This window comes from Euprymna scolopes, chromosome 1 (genome assembly GCF_053919585.1).
Source record: "Euprymna scolopes isolate OS-2025 chromosome 1, ASM5391958v1, whole genome shotgun sequence".
Classification (NCBI taxonomy): domain Eukaryota; kingdom Metazoa; phylum Mollusca; class Cephalopoda; order Sepiida; family Sepiolidae; genus Euprymna; species Euprymna scolopes.
In genome coordinates, this window is record NC_136482.1 from 42554192 (window position 1) to 42576516 (window position 22325).

The window sequence follows — 22325 nt, forward strand, 5'->3', positions numbered from 1 at the left end:
AAGCCAATCAGCTTTCTAGTGTCTACCGCGCCCTTCCTATCAGCCAATGAGAATGCATTTATCGGACAAATACATATTCGACCTCTGGTTGACCTGTTCCTTTGCGTGTGCTCTATTTAGCCTGGATATTTAGTTTCTTGATCTGTTTTAAAACTAGGTTAGTGTTTTTTATTGTTAGTTTATATATATATATATATATATATATATATATATGTACATACATATATGCACATATATATACATATATACATACATTCATGTTTGATCGTTTATGCATATTCATGTTTATTTAATTTATTTATTTGTCTGGTAAACTACGCCACAATATTCGCGAAAGAAACACGGAATAACAAGAAATATTACGTATGTATGACTTCCTTAGATTTCAAAACTCGATACTATGATCACAATAGTATATTCAACAATAAAAACACCCTTATGAAAACAACACGAGCGAATAAATACTGGGAACACAAGGAAAGCGGATATTCGCTGGTAGTCGAATGGAAAATAATAAGACAAGCTACAACGTGTAGGGACCTAGAGGACCCATGTAGATTATGCCTTCATGAAAAATTTGTTATCCTGCACTTTAAAGTCCCCCAACAGCTATAGAAGAGAAATAGCAAACAACTGTGTTCACAAGATAATATTTACTCTAGGATAGCGGTACAAAATAGTTTTAAAACTAAAAAAAGAATAGAAAATAAACAAATAAATAAATTAAATAAACATAAATATACATAAACGACTACACATGTATGTTTGTATATATGTATATATATGTGTGTGTGCATATATGTGTGTACACATATCTATTTATATATATATAAACTAACATTACTAAAAAAACACTAACCTAGATTTAAACCATATCAAGAAGCTAAATATCCAGGCTATATAAAAACGACAAACAACCACAGAATTCGCGCATAAGCCTGAAGAATCGTAGAGTGGATGGAACGCGGAATATTCAGTGTAGCTTAATCGCGATATACATTTTATAACTTACTATATAGGTGCATATATGTATATATATATATATATATATATATATATATATATATACATAAACATATATATATATATATATATTTATATATATATATATATAAATAAGGGGGTAGTCACCAACAATGTGTATTTTTAACATTATTTTATTCCGTGTCTTGGTTTTTCATTGAGCATTATGTTTGGATCATTGTAATAATGTTTTAAGTCATTGGAATCGTTTACGCGCGTTTCAGACGGTCTGTGATGCGTCCTGGTCAGAAATTATTTTCAAATGTGTTGGAGATGTAAAAATTGCGATTTTCGTAATTAATTTGAAGTTTTTCCAAGGGGTGGAGGCTTGTAAGTGTTTATTATTTATTGGCGTGCGTAATTTTTATTGCTCTTTTATTTATTAATTACGAAAACCGCAATTTTTACATCTCCAACACATTTGAAAATAATTTCTGTCGAGGACGCATCACAGACCGTCTGAAACGCGCGTAAAGGATTTCAATGATTTAAAAACATTATTACAATGATCCAAACATAATTCTCAATGAAAAACCAAGACACGGAATAAAATAATGTTAAAAATACACATTGTTGGTGGCTATTCCCTTTTTTAAATATACATCTTTCTTTCGTTGGAATTTCTTAACCCATTTTATATAAATATATATATATATATATATATATATATATATATATATATATATATATATATATATATATATATGTGTGTGTTAGATTAATCGAATTAATGACTATCATACCTCCTTTGGTGTATTTAAAACTTAATTTCATCATGACATCATTTACTTTTGAACTGTTGATTTTTTATATAGTAGAAACTGTCAGTGGCTTAAATGAAACAAATAAATAGTCTAATATTATAACACGCATATCGCCTCGCAATATTACACATTTATTATATGTTTTTGTATTAGTCATTTTATTTAACGCTGTCTTCCCAAATATAAACCGTCGTGTTTAAATAATTAAATTATAGACTGCTGTTGATTTGTTAACTTCGTTATGTAATTTTAATTATTGTTTTCTTACCAGACCTTAGTATAGCGGCATCATTAATCTATATATTAATTTGCTTGTACGTACGGTGTCACGTCATCATCATCGCAAACATTAATTAATGAAACGCGTCATCATAATCGCAAACATTAATTAATGTGAATTATCTCCCTTTATTGTTCACTCTTTATTATTTAACGATGCCTTCTGTTTATTATTGTAGGAACGTTTATTCTATTTTATTCAGTAATAAATATATTTTTTTTTACATTTAACATTACGAGTTCGTTTTTTTTTGTTTACTGTGCCACTTCATGTTTTTTATTATTTACACAACAAAAAATATGTTTCGAAATAAATGTTGCAAAAGTCAAGAATTACTTTATTAAATAAATAACCAAAGTCACCATTCGCAAATACACTGAGTAACATAGTCAAAACATATTTTACGTCTTGTTCTGTTTTGCTTTTGTTTTACGGCATATCAATCTTTTTTCGTGTTATTTAATGCCGAATCGAGTAATTTTGTAACATTTATACATCTTCACGTTGTTTACATAGTTATTATTTATGTTTTGTTCGTTTTATTTGCTTCTTTTACAGGCATTCATCATCTTCTAATGCCCACCGACAGAGCATAAATATTTAAATACTATAAAAAATGGACACGACAATTTTTTAATATAAAATAAAACACTTTGTTTCATTACTTACGATTTAATTTATTTAAAGAAATATTTATTTCCTATTTAAAGATTTTTAGTATATTTTATTTAACTGAAGTAATATTTATTGTTCATACATATATTTTTCCATTATTTTTATTACATTGTTAGGTGAAGTTTCAGAATAGTTAACCCCCCTCCCCAAATTAAGAATGGCTTTCAGCATGATTCTTACAATAGCGGTATCAAAGTTTTTTTTTATTATTATTTTAAAACAAATTATACAAAAAAAAGATACAAGACCATTGGATTTTTTTTTCATTAAATCGCTATTTAGGTGAAGGTTCAAAATAGTTAACCCTTCTCCCCATAAACGTTTTTTTATGCAGTAAAATACTGTTTCAATAATTATGGTTTAAATAAATATTTATTCCTTATTTAAAGATTTACGCTATAATTTTTTTAACCGAAGAAATATTTATTGTTCATACATATATTTTTCCCTTATTTTTTTACATTGTTAGGTAAAGTTTCAGAATAGCTAACCCCCTCCCCATATTAAGAATGGCTTTCAGAATGATTCTTACAATAGTGTTATCAAAGTTTATTGTTTTTTCTCATTTAACAAAATTTATAAAAAAGATACAACCCCCTCCCCATATTAAGAATGGCTTTCGGCATGATTCTTACAATAGTGTTATCAAAGTTTATTGATTTTTCTCATTTAACAAAAATTATAAAAAAGATACAAGAATATTTTAATTTTTTTTTTCATTAAATGGTTATTTAGGTGAAGATTTAGAATAGTCAAACCCTCTCCCCTTATTAAGAATGGCATTTTTATTATTTCAGCATGATGCTTACATTTTTCTTAATATAAAAAAAGATACAAGAAAATGTTAAGCTCTTTTTTTTTTTTTTACATTAAACTGTTAGATCAAAGATCGGAATAACTTACTTTATAGTCAATTAGCCAGCTGTTTTAGCATTTAATACATAATAATGTTTTCGCTTCAATTGTCACAAGCAGACGATATCGATTCAAAGGAGGTAATTCGTCAACAATTGTTTTAGCCGAATTTAACAAAATTTAACTGTATTTCATAAGATTTATAGAAACACTTCATTTTCTATGCATGTAATACACAAGAGTCTGAATATTATAACAGATTACATTTTATGGAAAAAAACTTTTGTACAGAAAATTCAGAGTGTTCTATTTATATTATCAGGAAATTGTGATGCATTAATTGAAATCTATATCACTAATTCGACTTAAAAATATTTGTGAATTTCCAAATCTTCATTGAATAAAATTTTAAATAAATAGAAAAGTCTATTGCATATGTAAAAGTTGACGGTTGCTTATTTAACTTCATTAAAAGTTATATAAATCAACCAAGAACTGCTCAATATTCTGGATTAATGGATCATTTAGCAAGGAATGAAGATGGCGATTCTGGTGTACCAGTTATTCTGCCATCTTTATTTACAGGAAGTCCTAGGAATCTTCAGCAACTGTATCAAGATGCAATAGCAGTTTTCTGTAAATATGGAAAGCCAGCCCTATTCCTTACCTATACATGTAATCCAAGATGTCCTGAAATATTAAACAACTTGGGGTCATCAGAACTTTCACAAATTCGATGTCAACAATGTCACACAGTTTTTTTTAAATTCACAGCCTGACTCCCCAGAACCTGCTGACTGACCAATATTCTCACTCCAAGCAGCTGATCAACGTCCCTGCCACCGCCTCAATCATCACCAGCACTTCTTGACAATATCAACAGCATCAGTTACGATCGCATTGGCCATCAATAAAATTTTAACTACAGTTCTTTGTTTGTTCTACTTGCTTCCATACCTTCATTTTTGTAATATAACAATAAGGAGTTTCTTATTGATGTGTTTTACAAGATTTTAACTACCGTGGAAATTTCACGGGTCCTGCTAGTTCTATTTAATAAAACAGAAAACTCTGGCCTATATAATGAATGTACATTTATACATATTTTGATATGATATTTTGTCGTAGGATATAAGTTTCTTCTATTTTCCCACTTATCAAATGTTATACTATAATTTTCTAGAGAGGCAATGCTTTGCCAATTATTGAAACATCATTGTGATTGAGTGAGAATTTTCCATATACAGTGCCACGCAAAAACGTATTATATATTACATTTTTCTTAATAATTTTAATTAGGTTTCCAGATTTTTCCTAAAATTTGGTTAGTATACTCCTAGTACTATCCTACATTATATTTGGAGAAGTAATTAAAAACACAAAGTTTAGAAAGTGTATCAATAAGAAGGAGTATGAATTTTAAAAAAAGCAAAATATTGGATACACATTAAAAAAATCTGAAATAAATTTAAATTACTTTTGCTTAGCGTGTCGCAATAATGCAAACAAGTTTTCACTGACAGATAATTTTTTAAAAAATGTCGAGTTTGTGCTCACTCTGTCAAAGTCAACCAGTTCATTAATAAAAAATTCTTTAAACTAAAAGGTGTCAATAGAAATTCGTCAAAAAATCATTGATATGCACAAAGAAGGAAAAGAGTATTGTCTAATATCAAAGAAATTTAATGGATCACTTAGTACAGTTGAAAACGTTATTAGATGATTTAAACCCCCTTGTAAAGCAGTTGCAAATCCTTCAAGAGGTGGTTGGCCAAGGATATTAAAAGATAAAAATCAACGGGGTAAGCAGAAAGGTAAAAACACACTTTTCTTACTCGTTGAGAAATTCAAACCTACCGCAGAGTAGCTGGGATTAATGTGAGCAAGGATACGATCAGAAGAGTTCTAAATCGCCCGGGTTTTGTATTAAGGTCCCCAGGAAAACTTACATTATTGAAGCTTAAACAAGTTAAATCACGTTTGAATCATGTTAAAACATATAGGCAACAACCCCAAGAATTTTGGAACACGGTAAACTTGTCAGACGAAGTGAAAGTCCAAATTTTTAAAGAAACACAGCAACACATGTATGGCGTAAAAATGGCACCGTCTATGATAAAAGAATACCATTCCTACGGTAAAGTTTAGCGGTGGTCCGATTATAGTATGGGGGGGTGTTTTTCATCAAAAGGTACTTGTGAAGTAGAAATAATCAATGCTAGAATCATTGTACAGGGATATTTTGGAGAAAACCCTCCAGATGCCTGCGAATTCGTTGGGACATAATAGCAATTTCGTGGTAAAGAAGGACAATGATCCGAAGCATACTGCCAAACTAATCAAAGAATGGCTTAGAAATAACCGAATTGACGTTAGTGGTTGTGCCTAGTCACGCTCCATACTTCAAGCCAATTGGAAATTTGTGGAAAATATTGACGATCAATGTCCACAAGAGAAATCCACAAAATATTTAACAACTAGAACAGTTCTACAAAGAACAATAGAGCAAAATACATGAATAACTTTGCAAAAAACATATGTGCAACTATATAAAATTATGAGAAACGGTTGACCAAAATAAAGGACATGCAACCAAATATAAAACCAATGTATCCATTACTTTTGCGTTAGTTGATTTATATTTTCCTTTAATATAAACTTTCTAAACTTTAATTTTGTAATTATTACCCATAGTTAGAATAGTAATAGAAATATACTGACAAACTTTTAGGTATGATCCTGAACCTAATTAAAGTAATGAAGAAAAATATAATGTATCCGATACTTTTGTGTGGCACTGCACATGATACGCCCATAGATTGATAGATGGGTTCCTTAGTAGGTAAGTACGAGTTTCTGTAAATATTTTCACACCTTCTCTGTCTTAAAATAGTGTGTTAGTTGTTAATCATGAGTTGTAACTGAATAACAAATATATGTATATATATATATATATATATATATATATATATATATAATTATTGTAGTAAATAATAATGCCAGCCCCTTTAAGAAACTTGTTTCTTGCCGTTGAGCACTGTCTGTTGTAATAATGTCGGTCATCTTAGCTCATATGTGGAGAGCGTCATATAATTATTAAATCACTCTGACTGACGTTAAAAGCATTTAATAAGAATAAATGTTTAAATTGAATTGTATCTCTCGCGGTTTACGATAGCGGAATGCTTATGACGCCGGATATTACTTCTGTTATTTGGGTTGGAATCTCTCGACTGGCGTTAATCGTGACACCCAGCCATGATGATTCCCGAAAATATAAAACACTTTCTTTCTAGATCTATCTATTTTTCAGCCGGACGACATGGAGTGAGCACATGTGTTTCTGTCTCTCAGTCAACGAGAGGGGGCACCCCTTTCCATCAGCACCAGTTAGGACCATCTATGTAGCTAACTCAGTCTAATAATTTTAAAGTTTAAGTATTAACTGGTTTTGTTCGTTTTTGTAAAACATTGTAAAATATTTTTTTTATATTTATGTATAGAAATAAAATAGTTAAGAATCTCATAAATATTACGATTGTGTCGTGTTGTGGGTTTTATTGAGGCTGCCATGAATGCTTCCATCAAACAACGAAGTGGTCCGGAGGACGAAGAAAGGAAAGTCAAACAGACTGCCACCAGGGTGAAGCAGTAATCTTGAGAAAATAAAGGAGCCACACCCACATCCACCATCTCAGGTATGGTTTTCTTCTTAATACACATACCATGATTACTGGCCATCTTCATATCTTCCCGAGACCGTTTCTTAGACAATTAGTGTAACATATGAATCCACTCACACGCCAATGACCGACTGACTGTGTTCTAATTTTGGCATAATTAATTAGTTAGAAAATATAGGTTTTATAATTAATTGTCATAAAATTATTACCATCGAGTAGTATTATAATCTTTCAAAAGTCTGATAATTTTCGAGTATTTTCGTCCTATAGAACTAAATATATGAGCATTTCAATATTCAATTTAGCGAGGATTATATAAAGTTTTATATATAGATATTCCTGTTTTTGGAGCAATTTTATATATTGAAAATCTCGGCAACTACTCATAAGGAGTTTACAAATAAAGCCTCATTGGAAAGCTAATAGTTTCAATTGCACAGCGGGCTATGTTTCATTTGCGCCTAACGTCGCACATTTACGTTTCCAGAAGTGACTGTAAATGTTCCATATTAATTTAACGTAACTTAATAACATGTAATATTCTGTATAGCTTAATTGTCATATTTCCATATCTTACTATATATATATATATATATATATTTATATATATATATATATATATATATATATATATATATATTTATATATAGTATTAAAATATTTTCATTTGATTTCTTTTAAGTATTTTAAAAGAAATAAGAAGATTGCCCTTTGAAATCTTATTATCTAAATGTACATGAACTAATATAAAAAACACTTCTCAATTGTATTATTATTTCTTATTTAATGGCCGGGAAATAAAGTGTAATTAGATAACCCTCACATTTAGAAGACCATCTTGATTGATCGATTATTACAAAATTGGCTCACAAAAATATGGTTTATAATCAACGTCATGTGAATCAACAGATATCCACATACACCTGAGAAATATATTTAATAGAAAAATATCATTCAAATTGATAAAGCATATAGAGATTTGATAAATAAATTATTACATGCGACCCGAATATAGATGGTAATTTTATGTGCAGTTATTTTTTTTCGAATGATAAAAATAATTCAGATGCATTTAAACATGATAATTAAAATAATAAATAGAATAAATAAAACAGATTATCTTATCATTTTTATTATATCAGATGTGAAGTTAAACAATAATCCTGTGCCGACACGTTTTACGTGCTGAGAAGTTTTCACAATAAAATTTGTTCATACATTATCTGCTATAATTGAAACTAACAGGTAAGTTGTTTAATGGAAATCCTGATATGGAAAATAGTGGTTAATGTAGACTTTGTTTTGATAACGTTATCCAATATTATCAGGCGCTTGTCAAACTGTAAACTGAACAAGTTTGTACCGGAAGGTTTAAAACAGCTGACCTGAACGATATATGTCACTTGTTCTGTCAGGTGTTCTCTTTAGTTGGCCATATCGTAGTTGAAATTCGAACATCAAACACACGGATCTGATGTGGCTCAAAAAGGAGAGTAATAAAAAAGCGTATGCCTATCGTCGCCCGTCGACACCCGGGAAGTAAATAAAGGGTTATATAAGACAAATCATCGTTCTGAACCGTTTGAAAAATTTTTAGACGACGGTTGCTAACTCCCTCGAAACAGATTTAATCCTTTGTTAGACCAAAGTTATGTCAAAATACATGTCTGACACACAATGTATACATACACTTGTGCTAATCGCGAGTCATAAAAAAGTATGTTACAGATATATGTAGATAGGACAACAACTGATTCAGATAAACAAGCACCCCAACGATATTTAACAAGCAAATGTGTACACATTACAAACTCCAAATGTTACCCAAAAATGTATAAAAGAATGTATGTTTTTAAATAGTAAAATATATACAACTGTCATATAAACAGCATCCCCCACGGGTACCGTTCAAATAACGCAACGTAATATACGTTAGACTGGGTGCCGTTCGAATGAAGTACCATGGCATATATTGAGTTGCTGCCGACCAACACATATATACACCCCGTGCCAGAATTATATGCAGATCGATAATTTTCTTCTAACTCGGATAGTTTTCAATGGAATTTCGTGAAACTTCAAACGTTATACGGCAACACAAATGCATGCGCGGATATAACATGTTTAGCTGATCTGTGCAATAGCGAGAAAACGGCAGCAATTTTGATGACTTCTTATTTTTTTAGTCAACTTTATATGTAAGATGGGACGTGAAGATGTTTTACATCAAAGTGAGAAATCTAAAATTGTTAAAAATTTGATAAGAAGATTTTCAGCTTGGAAATTGCCAAAGAATTAAACAGTGATCATCGTACAATTTAAACATATTGTACTTACCCTCAACTTCGCAACGGACGTTCTGACAAAGGGAAAATTCGTAAGAAATCATATCTGTCACGTCAAACAAATTTTAATTGAAAACTATCAGAGTTAGAACAAAAATATCGATTTGAATATAATTCTGGCACAGGGTATATATATATATATATATATATATATATATATATATATATATATATATATATATATATATATATATATACATATATATATATATATAGAGAGAGAGAAAGACAGAGAGAGAGAGTGAGAGAGAGATTTCAGAAAAAATAGTGAAAAAGATAGGAAATGTAACAAATAATAAAAACACACATTTGCACGAATATTAGTTCAATGAAATCCGAAAAAAGACAATCACTTTTTATAAAAAATCAAATTAAATTTATATCAAGTTGTATATAAGTAGACCGGGTAGAAAATGTTCAACGCAGCTATAATTATGGAATTTATTTGCTTTTTTGGATATTGATAGTCTGTTATATATATATATATATATATATATATATATATATATATATATATATATATATATATATATATATATATATATATATGTATGTATATACATATATATATATATGGTGAGATATAAATATATATATATATATATACATATATATATATATATATATATATATACTACCAGTACACTTGAAAAATAGGTATATGTAATATAACTATGTAAATACCTGTACACTTAATGATAGCATTGAAACGCATACGCTTTGAGAAAACATTATATTGCTTAAGTCATATTTATATCCGTTACACTTCGTTTATAAAGTTATGTCATTATAATTAATAGAGGTTGAACTGACAAAGATTTGATATACACGGGACGAATACTTCGATGAAAACAGAAAAAAATAGCTGTGCCCTGTCAGTATATGTATAAAAATGAATTATAAATAGTTAATCGTATATAGCAGATGGATCCACATTGAACTGAAAAATATTAATTAATAGAATAAATACATCCTGTTAATAAACTATCGAATACGTTTTTGTTTGACATGAAAATAATATGTTACATGCGTAAAACCGTACAAGGAAAGTGCTACCTGTATTAAAATATATTCACATAGGATAATTATTTAGGTATAGTATTCTAAAATTGTTTATGAACAAATATAAAAAAAACTGTATACTATTAAAGTATAGAGGTATTACATTTCAAGCAAATCTCAAACGACAAACGAACTCTAAGGTAAGTATATTTGTATATTTGTGATTGTTTTATACCGGAGTACCTGGGCATTGTGGGAATTGATTAAGCTTGGTCTTGTTTTATGACACTTTTCAGTAACTAACTATTTTTATCGCAGGTTAATTAGTATCTAATTTGCCACTAATAAACGAATAGAAAAAAATTATATGAGACTAACGAATTAATATTTTAAAGAATATGTGCTTCTGAATGTGGCTTACGAGTTGATGAACCAGTATTGTACTTACATATTCTCAACTTAAGCTGTGATAAAATGTTAGTATACAGCTGCGGGCAAATTGCCATCAAATATTTAGCAAGGTGCGTGCAAGAGCAATATGTTATCGCAGTGTAAGCGCAATAAGCTATTCACGAGTTTCAAGAAATTCAACGACCCTTTCTTGAACTGTACCCAATTTATCAGGTGGCTCAGTGGAGATAGATTATTGCTGGAACGCATTTGTTATACTATTGAAAATTGAAGATAAGAAAAATGTATGTTGCGAAAATACTTTTAAAGAATAATCGTTAAGATAAAGTGTGAAATGAACCTTAATATGAGAATGCTACGGGCAGTAATGGAGCCTCTTCCCAAATAACACCACAAACAATGGTTTGGCAATAAACCATAAATCTATATATGTAACATACAAGGAAAATTGCTCATGTAAAGAGGAAACTTGTCTCTTATGTCATCAGACTTGATAGATAGGCTAACATTCGAACCAGACACTTGGATAACTTCAGGAATACTCCAACTGAATTCAAATAGCTGTACTTGCTCCACCACTGCAATTGCACACATTAGACTATCTCCATTATATAAACTGAATAGAGATGCAGTACCAAAGCTCATTTTAGGTCTCACAGTAACTATTTTGGAGCATTATAGAAAACTCGTCAGGCCATCTTCTATCTGTAATGTATCTAGAAGATCGACATAAGTTATGAGCCCACATGTTTCGGCGCAACACACACACACGTTTTAGAACAGATTCGTTCATCAATCTAGACCATAATGAACATATCGTAGCTGTATACATAAGGAGCAGAAAAAGTCGAATCATTTTCATTAAGCATCAACATCCTCCCTGTGTGATCAGTGACATGCACCCCCTTTATTATCTGCCAGGATTGGAAATCCTCTGGGGTATATTTAAATAATTGTCCACAATGTATCCCGACTTATCAGGAACCATCGTCTCAAGCCAAGCAACTCTCCATAATAACAGCTACATTGTTATACTTAAAACACTGTAACCGAGAAGTAGATCTTATACTACGAAAGTTGTTTCACTTTTCTCATTAGAATCAATTCTTCCAAACAGTCTGAGAAACCTTAACACTCTGTCCGGTATATAACGCTACAGAGAATTTGTTTTCTCTGTAAAAACCAATCAGCCTCCTCTGCGTCATGAGTAAGCTGCTTCCTTTAGTCTGTGATTAATAGTGTTGTGAATCACCACCGAAAAGCAACATCTCTATGGAATCTGTTAAGAAATATTATAACTGATATACTGGGGTTAATATATGGCAGAATCCATGAAGCTTTTGCTGAAAGATCCAGTCCCTGAAGAAATATTGTTTGTTATATCTAAGTTGTTTCATAGCATTTGGCATGACGTTTTACTCAATGTAATCCCCATATCCGTAGATTCCTGTTAACAATAGACTTGCCCATGCCCCTATTATGTTTATTAAAGCAGTTGTTCATGTGCATAATTCCAAAGCTCATATAATTAACGTTGGTGTACCTCAGGAGACAATAATTTGGTCTTTCAAACTTCTGAGTCTGACCTATTCCACTGATATAAAATAACATACTTAATTTAGATCCATTAGCAAAATCATTGGACAAATATTGAAATTGGTCTACCGCTTTAGAAAGTATCTAACTTCCAATGATATCTTCTAACTTTGCGGAACATATCCGGTATATGATAGAGTACTCTCTCACGTTAAGAAGGCAGATCAGAGTCCTATTTCCTGCCATTGCCAGGGTTGATAACTGTCTTCAAAATGTTGTTGCCGATGAGCATTTCGACACAATGCTTCTCTTTTATCACTAAGGATATGTTGCAAAAGTGTGTGGGATCTACCACTATCTTATAGTAAGTGCTACACAGAGTTTAAACGTATATTCCCCCTCTGCGGGATATTCTCAGAAAATAGTCGTCTTGCTACAAGAACTGTGACGAATGGTCTTTATTACCACATATTTTAAGAACTGTTTCTAAAGTGTACTAAACATCATGGCTGGTTCAAACTGATAACTATATGGCCGTTTTTAAATCTAATGTCATATATTTTAGTAAGACCCCATCTTCAATAATCTAGTTCTACCAACTTCGCCTATCACTAACCATGCTTTCTCTCCGTCTACATAAATATTATTTATGCTTATGGCTGCTTAGACAGTAAACGTGATAACAAACAAGTAAAAACAAACCCTCTCATGATAAATACATTTTTCAACCTACATATGTGTGTTAACTAAGCTGAATGTATATATATATATATATATATATATATATATATATATATATATATATATATGTACGTATATATATATGTATATATATTATATATATGTATATATTTATATATTATATATATAATATAAATTATATATAATATATTATATATATATATGTGTGTGTGTGCGTGCGTGTGGGTGTGGGTGTGCGTGCGTGTTTGAGGGTGTTGGAGTGTGGTAAAAAGCTGAGAGATTTTGGTTTTCCCATTTCTAATCTCCGATTATTTTTTTTTATTTTATTTTATATGAAATTTGTATAAGTAAGATCGATGCATTTGTTTTTGCATAACAAGCGCTTTCGACTGAAACATTTCCGTCATCCTCAGGCAGAGTATGTTATCCCCATCTTATGAAAATATTGTCTCTTATAATTACGTATTGCATTACATGCGTAGAAATTTATATATTTCGTGCAAAAATAATGTCGTTTTCTGAATAATTGTTAAACGTCAAAAACGAAACGACATTTTCTTTGTACCAAGCTAATATTTTCATATGATAACGTGTTGGGTTGTTTATAAAATGAGTGGGCAGTTGTTACATCGGAATTTATATTTATATCTTGTTAAATAACATTTGCAATTTTGATATGCACATATTATTTGAAATTTACGAACCTAAGCATTTTAAATGTTCGGGCTGCATTCAAAATGTATATTATTAATTTAAGGCTGTTTTGGTTTATGTATAGTGCTTCCAGTATTTTCTGTCTCTTTGCATTATTCTCGGTGTATAGGCCAAGGTATTTTCGACCATTACTCTCCGAAATTTGGATTGATGTCAGTGTTTTTTAAAGTGATGTTAGTTGGTTGTTTTTGTTTTATGGCATATCAAGCCTTTTCAGATTATTTAATGCCAAATCCAATTATTTTTAAGAACTATTTTAAATAGAATCTTTGTTTTTTCAAGTGAGTTTCTATTTAACCCATAATTAGGACCCTAACAGGTACTACCACTCCGGGTCAGAGTGGGCCTGGGAGCAATGACAATTAAAGGGTGGTGTCCTCCTCCCCAAAGCCCGCAAGCTGGGGTCTCATCATCGGATATAGTATAACGTCATATCCAGGACCTTTAAGTGATAGGATATTGGGTTGGACTCATTTTGACAAAGTGTTGCTAGTGTAGACATTATATTATACAGTGTAAGGGATAGATTCTCGTCGCGGACAATGTAATTTATAAATTAAATTCTTTGCATGTTATTTTTCTGCGAATAGGTCTTGTTGGTTCCAAGGTCAATTGTTTTATTTCAATAATAGATTCTAATTTGCTTCTTTTGTTATTGTTGTGAGATACGAATACGTGAATTATATGTTTTTAGACCATTTTAAAGTTGGCACGTAGGTAGTTGCTGCAAAATATGTTAACAGATTAAGTATTATGTTATGTTTGAATATAAGCAGTTTGGGTTAAGTTGCTAATGGTTAGTTTAATTTGCTCATCGAGAGGAGAGATTATATCAGGGATGTTTATATTTTTTTGTTCGTTACAGAATATTTTTTGTTTGACGAAATAACTGTCGCGCGATATATGATATATTTTATAATTGCGATTTTGTAACGAAATGGGCATTCATTTTCTAAGTTAAGATGTAGGAATTAATGGATGTGCGTCATTTTTTAAAGACGGAGATGATGGATTCGTCGTTATTGGATTCGATAATCACGTCCAAAAAGTGAAATTTGTTATTCGTATTTAGTTTATAGGTAAAGACTGAATAAGTTTGGAATGTACTAAGTCATTTTATGTTATCAGCAGGTTAACATATATATATCATAAATATATGTAAGGTAAATCGTATTTTATTTTGTTGAATTCAATATTTTGTTCTCAAGATTAATACAAGTTGTTAATTATTAGAATGGAACCCATAGCAGCGGTATTTACTTTTGTGTAGATGCTGCCCAGATAATCATTAAACAGGACTTCAGTTGTCTAAAATAATAATATTTTCCTTAAGATTATTAAATTCATTTTAAGTTAATGAAGTGTTGATATGTTGTATATATTGTCAATAATAATGACAATTGTTTCACGTACTGAAACAATTGTAATTTTGGAAAAAATAAACGGGATTTAAAGAACTTCAATAACATAATCTGCCTCATGATGACGGAAATGCTTTGATCGAAAATCTATTCATGCTTCGTTCAGTCTTGAAAGACACAGGATACACCTTAGGGACAGTAGCGTCTGTAATTGCGAGGCTGGAGTTGCGTAATCATTACCACACTTCTCCTGAATAAGCAGTTTGAGTCCAGTGCACAGTAGACCAGGACGACTGGAAACAATGCAAAGATAAGCGGAGAGCACATACAGCACCTGGACGTCCCAAATGGTCACCCATTTAGTCCTGATAAGAACCTATATATAGAGGCAAGGATTACAAAACTCTTCCTATAGTAAGGAAAATCGCGCCGATCAACAGTCGGTAAATAACTAGCGGAAAGGAGGGTAATTTCTTTCGTTCCAACTGTTGTTTGCCATTAATTTCTCAAGAATATCATTTTTTTTTTTGAAGCGGCTCCAATTTTAATTCCAAACATTTCTTAATAGTTCATATTTGTTTAATAGTATTTTACTCGAGTAACTGTGGGTGAGTTCTCACTGATATAACAACTTATTATCCCCTGGAGTTATAGTGACTCATCTCAGATTTTCTTTATAGAAAAACATTATATGACAAGTGATCGCAAGTACCGTCTTTTTTATTATTATTATTATTATTATTATTATTATTATTATTATTATTATCATTCTTATCATTATTATTATTATTATTATTATTATTATTGCTTTTGTTTTATTGCTGTTGACGTGGTTGGTGTAATTTTAGTACTAGTAGTAGTAGTAGTAGCAGTAGTAGTAGTATAGTGGTATTTATAGTTATATAACATTGTCGTGCGTAATTTAGCATCTGTTTGTTTCAATTATTTATGGAAAATATAAGTAAATTTCTTCAAGGTTATATGACCGTGTATATATTACGCTATATGTGAAACATTGTTTTCTCCGCCATTTCGCTTTTTGTTCGTCTTTGAAAGAGTATTATAATTAGTATTGGTGGCAATAGCCTCGTTGAATCTCTAATTATTTTATTCATTAAAGAATGCATATAAATCATTTGGCAATTCTCGGTCGTCTGGAAGATAAAATTGTGTTTCATTCATTTAGAGATATATAAGAAGAGGTCAATCCTATGCTTTTTTCCTCTTAGTTTTTTTCATCAAAATTTAAAAACTACCATGCTCTTAATCTAGGGAAATCGCCCAAATTAACTAATTAAAAACACAATTAGCATGCAAACTTTTGATAATAATTTTCCCCTGTCATGCGGTCAACATTTGTAACACAAGTTTACTAGGTAACAAAACATGTTTCCTGAAGCATAACAGACATTATTATATGTAATCTCCATGTCAAATATATTTTGCGTTCATGTTTTTTTTTCTGAAAACTTTCTTAGAATTACAGTGTTCTTTGACACTTTTTGTTGATTTGAGGGGGGTATCCCACGTGAATTAATATCAATAGCTATACTCTTTCATTCTTACAAATTTCTGGCTGTGTTTATTCCACGTAAACTGTTGCACAATGAATATTTTCTTTTATAATATTACTAATATAATCGCAATTATTCGAAGCAATAGCAATGATAGTAGGGCTAATAAAGGTAGTGCAGTGTAAGTATTCATAGAGATGAAGTTCAAATAAGTTTTATGAATGCAAAAAGCAACCGCCTTTCATAAATGGAAGAATACATACGAGTTTTCAATTTGTAAATGTTTCATTTGTCATGTGAACCTTTATGTAAGCGCTCTCTCAATGATATTTCTATACTAAAGTCTTGTCGTCATAGAAAGTAAATCTTCTAAAATTACAACTTTTTAAATCCAGATCAATACAAAACTGAAAGGAAAACTATACTCATTCTTTTTCACGGCGTTTACATTATAGCGTAATCAGAGGGAAGAATTTAACGGTTGGATCATAACAACTTATTCTAATTTAATAAGTTTGATCATAACACTTTATTCCAATTTAATACGTTATCGTGTGGAATGCTTTCGAGAAACTAAAGTTTACATTTTCTCGATCATATACACTTTGATAATTATAATATTCATTTATATTAATACCAGAGTTTAATGATGCATTAATGATGCATTAATGCAAGTCGACACCGATTAATATTGGGTGTTCGTATTTATTTATAAAATAGTTCATATAGTAATGTGAATATTCGGTCAGTACTTAAACATACTGACTTTAAGGTATTCCTTTACAGCAATAAGCAGGTATAACCGTCCCAAGATAGAGTAGCAACATAAGCCGTCACACTTAAACAAGCATTTAATTTACGTTGATTTGAGCCTTGCTCAACGACATTTGAAAGTCATTATACACGATTTCTACGCACGTATTCAGTTTAATTAGCATAGAAACTTACATTTGGTTTAATTATGTCTCCATGTTCTGCATGCCTTTGTTAAGGTAATCATACTCACTCTACTTCCATTGTACTGCTATTATAGTTATTATCATGATGTTTTTAATCATTCACATCCGTTTCTGCTCTCTGGCTTGCCTGCGTATTTGCTTCATTTAACATTTCTTTAATATTCACCTTGTGGTCAGCTGAAACAGCAAAGTATACGATTTGAAATGACCTTTCTGTTTTGTAAATTATTACGACATCCGGCTTTATTTCTAATGCTTCTTTTTTCTTCTCCCTTGTCTTCCCCTTCTTCTACGTCTTCTTTTTCGTCTTTTCGTCTTCTTCTTCTTACTTTTCTTCTTCTTCTTATTTCTATTATTTCTGTCAAATTAATGAAAACCAATGATATCGAAAAAGAAAAAAAAAGGTTTGTATATTCTATTAATTAAGCACCTATACCGTGCATACAACCATACTTTTCACGTTTCTTTATCTGTTATATCAAATATCTGCTAACGGTCACCCTTAATTTCGACAAGCTTTTGAAAGAAGCAATGATAGAAAAAAAGCTACCTCTGGAATAATGAAAAAAAAACAACATAGAACACAAAAAATCCAGCAGCAAATATTGATTTCTTAATGTATTTAATTATCGACCCAAACCACCTACACTGTGAAACTGAAGTCATACCTATAACTATCTTCGATCATGTAAAATGAATCATTTATGGAAATCACTGACTCTGAAGCGTTGAATGTTTTTCACATGTCTCCATCAGCGATTTTTGTAAGCTTTTGTTTATTGCGTTTCCTTTGTTAGTCCCACTTAACACTCATTCTCTTAATTACACATTGTTACTTAGTGATATTGATTTTTTTTCCTTTTCAGTAATCACATCTTCTATTATATCATCACACTTAGATGCGATTAAGAACATTCTGGTATGTTTTTTTTTAGATCTTTTATCGTGTTAAACCTTCTATGGCGTCTAAAGATAACGAAATCTTCCTGAACAATATTACTTACAGTCTCTGGTTGTTGGGATCAAAATATATATATTCTATTCTAATGGAAAATAGGGTTGCTTATGATTACAAGTGTTGATTTCGATCATTAATTATTTCGTTTTATTCATTAAAACTGATAGGCGGCATAATGTCATCGTAAAATATATATGCTAAAATTAGTAAGTAACATCCATTAGGATGTTGTTTAGAGCAGAATTGAACGAATTTAACATGATAAAATCTAAAAAAAAATAACAGCTAACCTTAGTTCTCTCCAGAATGTGCTGCTGCCTTTGCGCACAGAAATCACTTTTTCCTTTGCTTCAAACGTAATAGATGTATTAAAAATAAAGACGCTTTCAGGACTGCCGGCGTCTATTGTAACAAAGTAATAAAGGCCGCAAATAACAACCAATATTGAAGACAGGCATGTGCTTATCCCATCTATCATCAATGGATCTGAGGTAATCTCGTCAGCATCAGCCAAAGGCAAACTTTTACCAAGAACTTTGCAGTAAATATTATCCTTTGTGACTAATGCCATCCCCCCCCCAATATTTCCTCCTGTAGCAGAAAAAAACGCTATGTGATATATATATACGTGATTTTTGCAAGCTAATCGATAAACTATATTCTAGTAAAGCAACCGACCTTAACGGTATTCCAATTACAGTACTGAAAAAAACTTCAACCAGAAGTAGGGTCCACACTAACAAAAATGTTTAAACATTGTCTTTAGTATCATTGCTTCCCCTCACCCTAGACAATCTCATCAGTTTGCCCTTTAATTAAGAATTCAGATGATCGCTCATCTGCCTCTCAATACAGGTCAATAAGTCTCCTGTGCGTCATGAGTAAGTCGCTGGAATATGTGTTAAATAGAGAAGTAATAAACCATCTCAGCAAAACTAACCTTTTTAGTGACACACCAGGTGGTTTCCTTCTGCTAGACCTACAACAGATGTGTGTAGAGTTATATCTCATAGGATTAGTGAATTTCCTGACGGAGGAAAAGTTTCTATGCCAATTGCTCTTTACATAGCAAATGCCTTTGATAGGGCATGACATAAAGATTTACGTCACAAGATCTCCAGCTGGTATAGCTTGAAATGTCTTCTCAATTATTAAAGCATTTCTCTACGATAGGTTCATAGGAGTAGTAGTTGGTCACATCCTTACATCATTCGTAGAGAGTTATGCTGATAATACTACCATTTATGGTAGCACATCTAAGACCGAAAATGAGCATGTCCCCTCATAGTTTCTCTCCTCTGATCCGTGGTACAATGGGGAAAGGATTGGCTGGTTACGTATAATGCATCTTAAACCGAGCTTATATCTTTTCATCTTCAACGTTCTGATCCCCATTTTTTTTTACAAAAGCGTAACCACTTATCAAGGTCTAGAGACCACTCGGAGATAAGGGTTTAGAGTGTACAGTCGTCAATTGGACAGTATAGTCATCGTTAGTAATGGAAATTCGGTAAATTTGTTAACTTTAATGGAGCGGTTCATCAAGAACTTGTTTGAGTTTGACTTGAAGACAACCATATTGTAGTCAGTTTGAAATCAGGAACACAGGCGCACAGTTCTAAGAAAGGCGCTTTGTTCATGGAATCTACGTTTAGGTTTAGGTACAGATAAGGAGTGAGGGTAATTATTGATAGTGTTTTCAGCTAGACGAGTGTTTCTTGTGAAAGTTTAGCGACGGGGACCATAGATTGAAGCTCAGTCGAATACATTCCATGAAAATAACGAGAAAGCAGAGCCAAGCATCTCTTCTGTGAGATAGAGGTTTTAGGGAAGAGAAATGAACATCTCTTACGAGGTTACGAAGGCTATATTATCTATTAAGGCAGGATAAGCCCTTTCTAGCAACTCCTTAATTTAATTTTGTTGTATATAATATATAAAACAAAAATAATATTTTTAAGCTACACCAGTAAGAATTTATTTATTTTTCATTAAAAAGTTTCATATTAAATATAAGTTTGTTTTTTTTTATTTAAAAATATATTTTTTTACATGGGGGTCACCACTTATCCAGGCTCGAAGGCCACTCAGGGATAATGTTATTGCGTGTACAGTAATCAATGAGATCGTATTGTAGTAATCATTAGTATTGGGAGTTTTGATAGAGTGTCTTACCTAAGGGGGCGGTTTGTCAGGAGTTTGTTTATATTGGGCTTGAAGACGTCTAAGTTGTAGTCAGGTGGGAAACAGGCAAGCGGCAGAGTGTGCCACTGGCGTGCAAGTTTTAAGAAAGAAGCTTTTCTCATGGAATCTACGTTTGGATTTTGGCACAGATAGACAGTTGGGGAAATTATTGACAGTAGTTTCAGCCAGACAGGGGTTTCTCGTGAAAAGTTGGCTTGGAGGTTACATGAATAGAACGTATGTTTTGACAAGCTACTGGGCTTGACTTCATTCCTGATCTAAAATGGAATACATACATCAAGGCCGCTGGAAAAAATAGTGGGGTCCTTCTATCGATCCAGTAGATATCTCACTGCTCATGCAATTATCTATCTTTATAAAAGCAAAGTTTGGCCAAGGATGCAATACTTTTGACAAATCTGGGCAGAAGCTGCTAGAAAGGACTTATCCTGCCTTGATAGAGTAAAAAATAGAAGAGATGTCATTTTCTTTTCCCTACAAACTCTATCTCACAGGAGTGATGCTGCGAGTTTGTCTCTGCTTCATTGTTATTTACATGACAAGTGCTCAACTGAGCTTCAATCTGGTCCCCCCTCGCCAAGTTTTCACAAGAAACACTCGTCTAGTTGAAAACACATTCAATAATTGCCCCACTTTTTTTTTTACAAGAAGGTCACCACTTATCAAGACCGGGAAGTCACTCAGGGATAAGGGTTATTGTAAGTACAGTACGTAAGTGTGGATATTTAAAGTGTCTACTAAAGGGGGAGGTCCATCAGGAATGTGTTTACGTTGGACTTGAAGACATTCAAGTTGTAGTCAGGAGGGAAACAGGCAGATTGAACAGAGTTCCACAGGCGTGCAGTTCTAAGAAAGAATCTTTGTTCATTGAATCTACGTTTTGATTTAGGCAAAGATAAAGAGTGGGGAAAGTTTTTGACAGTGAATCCAGCTAGACAGGTGGTTTTTGGTGTAAGATTGGCGATAGGGGACCAGAGATTGGAGTTCAGATGAGAAACTGCCATGGACATAAAGATAAACAAACATAGCCGTGCAACGTCTCTTCTGTGGGACTGAGGTTGCAGGGAAGAGAAAAGGCATCCCCTACTATGCCACGGAGTCTGTTTTGTACTCTGTCAAGTCAGATTAGGCTGTTTTTAGCTGCTCCTGCCAAGATGTGGCGGCAGTATTCTATCCTTGGACGTATTTGACTTTTATATAGATAGTGAATTGCATCAGTAATGAGATATCTTCTGGAGCGGTAGAAGGATCCCACCATCTTTCAGCGACCTTGGCAACAGACTTGATGTACGTGTTCCATTTCAGATCAGGACTGAAGGTCAAGCCCAGAAGTTTATC